The sequence below is a fragment of the Pipistrellus kuhlii genome, unplaced genomic scaffold (assembly GCF_014108245.1).
Source record: "Pipistrellus kuhlii isolate mPipKuh1 unplaced genomic scaffold, mPipKuh1.p scaffold_m20_p_3, whole genome shotgun sequence".
NCBI lineage: Eukaryota > Metazoa > Chordata > Mammalia > Chiroptera > Vespertilionidae > Pipistrellus > Pipistrellus kuhlii.
Window position 1 is genome coordinate 31177175 of NW_023425529.1, and position 6000 is coordinate 31183174.

At 41.2% G+C, this 6000-nt stretch overlaps 1 protein-coding gene across 1 annotated transcript in view; it reads right to left on the minus strand.

The window, feature by feature from the left end:
* Positions 1-5554, minus strand: part of ERGIC2 (ERGIC and golgi 2) — a 33875-nt gene extending 28321 nt beyond the window's left edge. Inside the window, exon 1 of the mRNA XM_036455504.2 lies at positions 5410-5554. The gene's annotated coding sequence lies outside the window, so the exon portion shown is untranslated. The remainder of the gene's footprint in view (positions 1-5409) is intronic.
* Positions 5555-6000: the final 446 nt, after the last annotated feature.

Sequence of the window (6000 nt, forward strand, 5' to 3'; positions counted from 1 at the left end):
AAAAATATCCTGGGAGAGAATTAACAAAACAAAGAGTTAAGTTGTCCCCATTCATCTGCTGTGACTATTTCTCAGCACAGGCTCATTTAAGTAAATTTCTCTCAGCAAGGTCACTTCCTTCCTTAGTACCAAATCCAGTGGACATGTGCAGTCTTTAGGTAATTTTGCCTATGAGAAGAAAACCTCCCCTTTTTCTTCTGGAAACTCTCTTCCTTGGAATAATTTTCATTCTACCTCTAAGACTTCTTTGGCTTACTTTGAAGATCCTTCTGCCTCCCAATTATATCGTAAGCCTTCCTCCCAACCTTCACACTTCCCCAAGCAACCTCCCATTTCTTCATTTTCCTTCTACATGATTCCACTCAAATCTTTATTCCCAATCCAAAGCTCTCTGCAGACATGTATTATCTTGCTGCCTTCTACATTCTCATGGGGACATTCCAAATACATTTTAGACTCAACAAGTCCAAAAATGAATACTTCGCTTTACCAAACTTGTTTCTCCTGTGTCCCTATCATAGTTAATGATGACACCCAGTGCCCCCAAACAAAAGGTAGTAACACAGGACAGAAACATGAATTACATTCTTAAACTTAAGTTCTTCTTAAATTTCTTTCAAATCTGTCTTCTCTTTTCCAGGCTCACTGAGAAGTTCCTTACTAGCACCTTGGTCCCAATGGCCCCAATCTATCGCTGCATTGCTTCAATGTTTACTCATCAATCTTTCAATTCACTTTCCATGCTACAACCAATAATCTTTTTAATACATAAAAGTGATTATATGCATTTTCTCTTAAAACCTTTGTCATACCCTTTACATTTGAAAAGTTTGGATTCTATCCTAACAGTTTAAAAAGCCCTCAAAAATCAGGTCCTGCCCAGCCAGTATGGCTCAGTGGTTGAGCACTGACACATGCAACAGGAGGTCACCAGTTTAATTCCTGGTCAAGGAATATGCCCGGGTTGCAGGCTCGTCCCCAGCAGGAGGCCGGCAGTAGGCAGCAGTTCCATGTGATGTTTCTTTCTCATTGATATTTAGATCTCTCCCTTCCTCTTTCTAAAATCAATAAAAACTTAAGACAAACAACAGCAACAAAAAACAGGTCCTGCTTATCTCTTCAAACTCAATCCATCAATGTCTAAATTCTAGACAAATCAAATCACTTTCTAGTCCTTTAACATGTTCTTTCTGCCAGATATAGCCATTCCCCCTCTCTCCCACCTCTATATTTGGCTAACTCCCATTTATTCTTTAAATCTCAGTCTAGACATCTCTATTTTGAAGAGGGGTAAAACCCTATTACCTCATATGTAGTATTAGTTATAGTGCATGCTCCAAAAACACTGTTCCTTAATGCCTGTTTAATTTTCTGTTTTTGCCATTATAATATTACAGCAGGAGCTGAAACCGGTTTGGCTCAGTGGATAGAGCATCGGCCTGTGGACTGAAAGGTCCCAGGTTGAATTCTGGTCAAGGGCATGATATCTTCGTTGCGGGCATGTCCCCAGTAGGGGGTGTGCAAGAGGCAGCTGATTGATGTTTCTCTCTCATCAATGTTTCTAGCTTTCTATCACTCTCTCTTCCTCTCTGTAAAAACTCAATAACATATATATATATATATATATATATATATATATATATATATATATATATATATATTTAAAATATATTACAGCAGGAACCAGCAAAAATATATTATCTTTGTATATCTAGTACCTGGCATAGCAAGTATTTGATAAACATTTGTGGAAGGAAAAAAATAAGGAAGGTGGGAAATTTCCCCAGAAACACCCATGATTGCACATCTTTCCAATAGAAACAAGCTATCATTTTAGAATATATATCTATATATTCTATAAAGAGAAGTTTTCTGTTTTATTCTCTGCAGTATATCACAAGCATCTAGAACAGTAATTGGCACATAGCAGGTCACATTATTGGGCAAATGAATAAAACTGTAAATATTAGTTCCTAAATTGACTATACTGTTACAAGCTTTATAAATGCTCTTTAAATTATATGTAATATAAAGATATACAAAAGTTAGTTTTACAAAGCCTCTTAACAATACATATAGCCTATTCAGCACTCCTCTCTTAAAAGTCTAGCTAGTCTATCCCACTATGCTGCCTCTCAGTCTTTAGCTTCTTCCATTCCTATTTTTCATGATTACTCTTCTGCTACTCCTGCCCCATCCCTGTTAGTTCAGCACCAACCTACATCCAAGAAACTCATTGCATCTCCAGTACTTGCCACTCTATTCTACAGAGCCACAGTTTTGTGTGTGTTGTTTGTTTTCATTGATTTCAGAAAGGAAGTGGGGATGAGAGACTCATCCATCGCCTCCTATATGCCCCTACTGAAAATGGAGCCTGCAAAAGCCACAGAACCACACTGGCAGGGCACCACTGTTCTGATATGAACAGTTACCCATAACTCCTAGCTTTACTAAAAACAATCCTTCTACTGTCTCTCAATATGAAAACCTGACGATCAACTGGTGGTAATTCCTTTAAATCCGTATTTTAATTCTGAGACTCAAAGGGTAAAAAATTAGCATGTCTCATCATGATTTCTCAACCACCCCTTCTCTTTTCAACTCTATCTTCGAATGAACTCATATACCACATAGAATTATAGCCTAATTTTCATATTATGTGCTAGATATTATATGAGGACTTTATATATTAATTTAATCCTCTAAGCCACTCTATGAAGTAGATAACTATTTTTATCTCATTTATATATAAGGATATTGAGGCACAGAAAAGTCAAGTAATTCTGGTAAGGCCTTTCAACAGGTGGGAGAACCTGGAATTGATCCCAAGCAGCCTGACTCGAGAATTCATGCTCTAAAATAGGGGTGTCGAACTCAATCAGAGAAGGGGCCAAAATCTAAAATCCAGCCTAAATCGCGGGCCGAATGGTTTACTGAACAGTCATAAATTGTCATTGTGATGGAAACGCAGCGGAGTGCAGTGATGACAGCGTGGTGCGGGCCACACTGCAAGGCCTGGCGGGACGGATTTGGCCTGCGGGCCTTGTGTTTGACACATGTGCTCTAAAACATAGTGTACACTCTCACTTTAGTACTTATTATTGTTTTCTCCATCTGGATATGTTTATAATTTTCAGGAGGGGATAAAAGGTGATAGAGGAGACTTGACTTGGGATAGCGAACACATAATAAAATATACAGATGATTTATTATTGAGCTGCACGCCTGAAACATATGTAATTTTATTAACCAATGACAACCAATGCATTCAATATTCAAAATATAAAACAAAAAAACTTTTTAAAAAAGACAAAAATGACTTTGGCAACTGGATCTCTTTATTTGTTTCTCTTCTCCCCCATCCCATGACCATCCTTTGAAACTCACAATCTGATGACCCTTATCCTATGGTGGTCACTCACAATTAGAACCCTTTTACCTGTAAACCTAACAGGTCTTCTCAAGCGATCTCCATCTTAATTCCACCCAAAGCCTCACACTAGCAGGGCCATCTTTTGGCTCCTCTTAATTTCTTAAACCGTTCCACCTCTAAAATCCAAGAGACTTATTTTCCTCTCGAAGCATAACCAATTATCCTTCCAGCTCCTTAACGGTCTGACTAGGACAGAATCTGCTCTTCATTTTCCCTGTGTTTTCAATATCTTGGACTCCTCCGCTATCCAGTTCTATTGCTCCCATTCCCACTCTGTTTGTCTCACCATCCAGACACTTTTTATGAGCTAACTTCTATTTAAAAAAAAAAAAAAAAAAAAATGAAGAGCGCTTTAGTAATTCAGGGGTAAGAGATTTAAGAAAAAAAAATTTTTTTTTAATGGTCTTCTTCAGTCTGTATTTTGACTAAGTACCAGGGCAACATTTTGTGAGTAACCACAGAAGTTAGAAAATAAAAACTTAAAAATAACAAGAGCTATCATTCAATCCTCATCAATCACCACATGAGTTATTATTTATTCCCATTTTGCAGATTAGGAAACTAAGGCACAAAGTGTTTAATTTGCCAATCAGGACATTTAAGAGACAATAACAATACTGAAAAACTGTTAACTAGAGTTGGTAGCAGGAAGAGACTGCCTCAAAGTAACCTGTATAAAAAATAAAATCACTATTTCTTCCAATTAAATCACTAACCCCCACAGAAAATAAATTTGTTTTTCCCCCCTAATTCTTTTGTTGTGCCAGGATAGGCCTGCTTTCCTTTGAGAGATCTTTCAAGCTTGATATATTTTTATGATCTGCACCCTCCAGCCATTGCAAATACTCAGCTGAGTGGTAAACTTTATTCTCAAAAAGAAAGAAATTCCTTACCCTTACCCATCCCCCATCCCCCAACCCCCAAAACATGGAGTTTCTTTTTCTCATGTTTCTCCTAAAAGAGCTGGAATAATTGCATCAACTTAAAGATATCGATAAACAAGAAAATATATATATATATCAAGAAGTGTACAAGCTTGTGATCTCTTATCTTTACAATGGCTGTATACTAGAGTTCAAAGTATCAGCCTAAGCAATTACTTGGAAGCACTTTAGCACAACTTCAAAAACATGAATAAATCCCGCTTTTAACTGTATTTTTTTTAATTGTTTCTGAAAGCCAGTCTTGCAACATTGTAACAGATGTTATGTAACTCTGCGTAGTCCCCAGGGCACTAAGTCCTAAACATTTTAACTTAAACATATTCTCTCAAAGGATGATCTTTCAACTCTATATGCCACCTTTACCCAAGGCTATTTATTCTCCACCACGAGTTGGCGAGTCACCTTCCAAGGGTTTGTTTCTTAATCCGCGAAGGTTCCGAGGAAAGTAGGGACCTGCCTGCCTGGGACCTGTCTCTCCTGTAACATCATCTCACCCTGCCCTGCCCCTTTCTCTTTTTTTTTCCAAAGTCTCCTTCCAGGCGAGGCCAAGACCTCAGCTTTTCTTAAAAACAGGGAGCAGCCTGCTGCCAAGCACTCGGTATCTGTCTGAACGGCGCTGGGCAGCCCGGCCCCCAGAGCATCAGGGCAGGACCCGAACGGTCCTCCCAACGCGGGACCCTCCGCGCCCGCGGGCGGGAGGTGCCTCCGGGCCACCGGGCACCGTGTGAAACAATGGGTTCGTGTCAGCCGCTATCGGGGAAGCACCCAAACTCCTCCAACTTGCAAGACAGCTCCGGGATGCCGAGCCGGGAGCCGGGGCGCTCCCGGGCTAGCGCTGCCCAGGGTCCTGCCAGTAACGCCCCCGGGGGAAGTGGAGCGAGCGGCTCCCCGGTCCAGCCCGCTCTCCAGGAGAGCGACGAAGACGGGAAGCCGACTCCATGACAGCCTCTCAGCCCCCTCAACTACATTCACGCCCGGAACAGCTCTGGAACTACCGAGAGAACAGCTCCAGGCAGGGTTTAGGCGTTTTACCTTGTATTTCGGTCCCTGCCGATCGCCATGTTTCACAGAAGCCCGGGTCGCTCGGGTTCCCGTTTGCCCAGAAATATCGCGAGAGCCAGGGCGACTCCCAATGCTGAAGGCGGCGAAGGGAGACAATACAGACTTCTCGCGAGAAGTCGTTTGCTGACGCGGTGTGTTGTGAATCGAGAGGCGGGGTCAGAGTGAGAGGGGCGTGGCTAAGCCGAACAGAGGTTGCTGCTTAGTTTAGGTGTCACCACGTGGCCAGAAGGAATCAGCTTCTCCAGGAAGGGTATATAGATTTACCTTCTGACTGACCCTTAGAGACCAAAGAAAGAATCTGTCTCCACTCCTGCTACTCTCCTTCATTTCTGATGAAAGGCTTGGGCGCAGGATTTATCATTTGCAATTCTAGTACATCTTACTCCATCTCTGCACCACGCCCCCCCCCCCCCCCCCCCCGTCTTTGCCTCCTTATTTCCTACCATTGAGACTATTTAAACTTCATTTTCCAGACTTAGGTAACGTTTTTAATAATTGCTCAATGTGTTTGTCTTCCGGATAGTATGCCCCTTAAGAAAGCATATCTTCCTCACCCTTTAA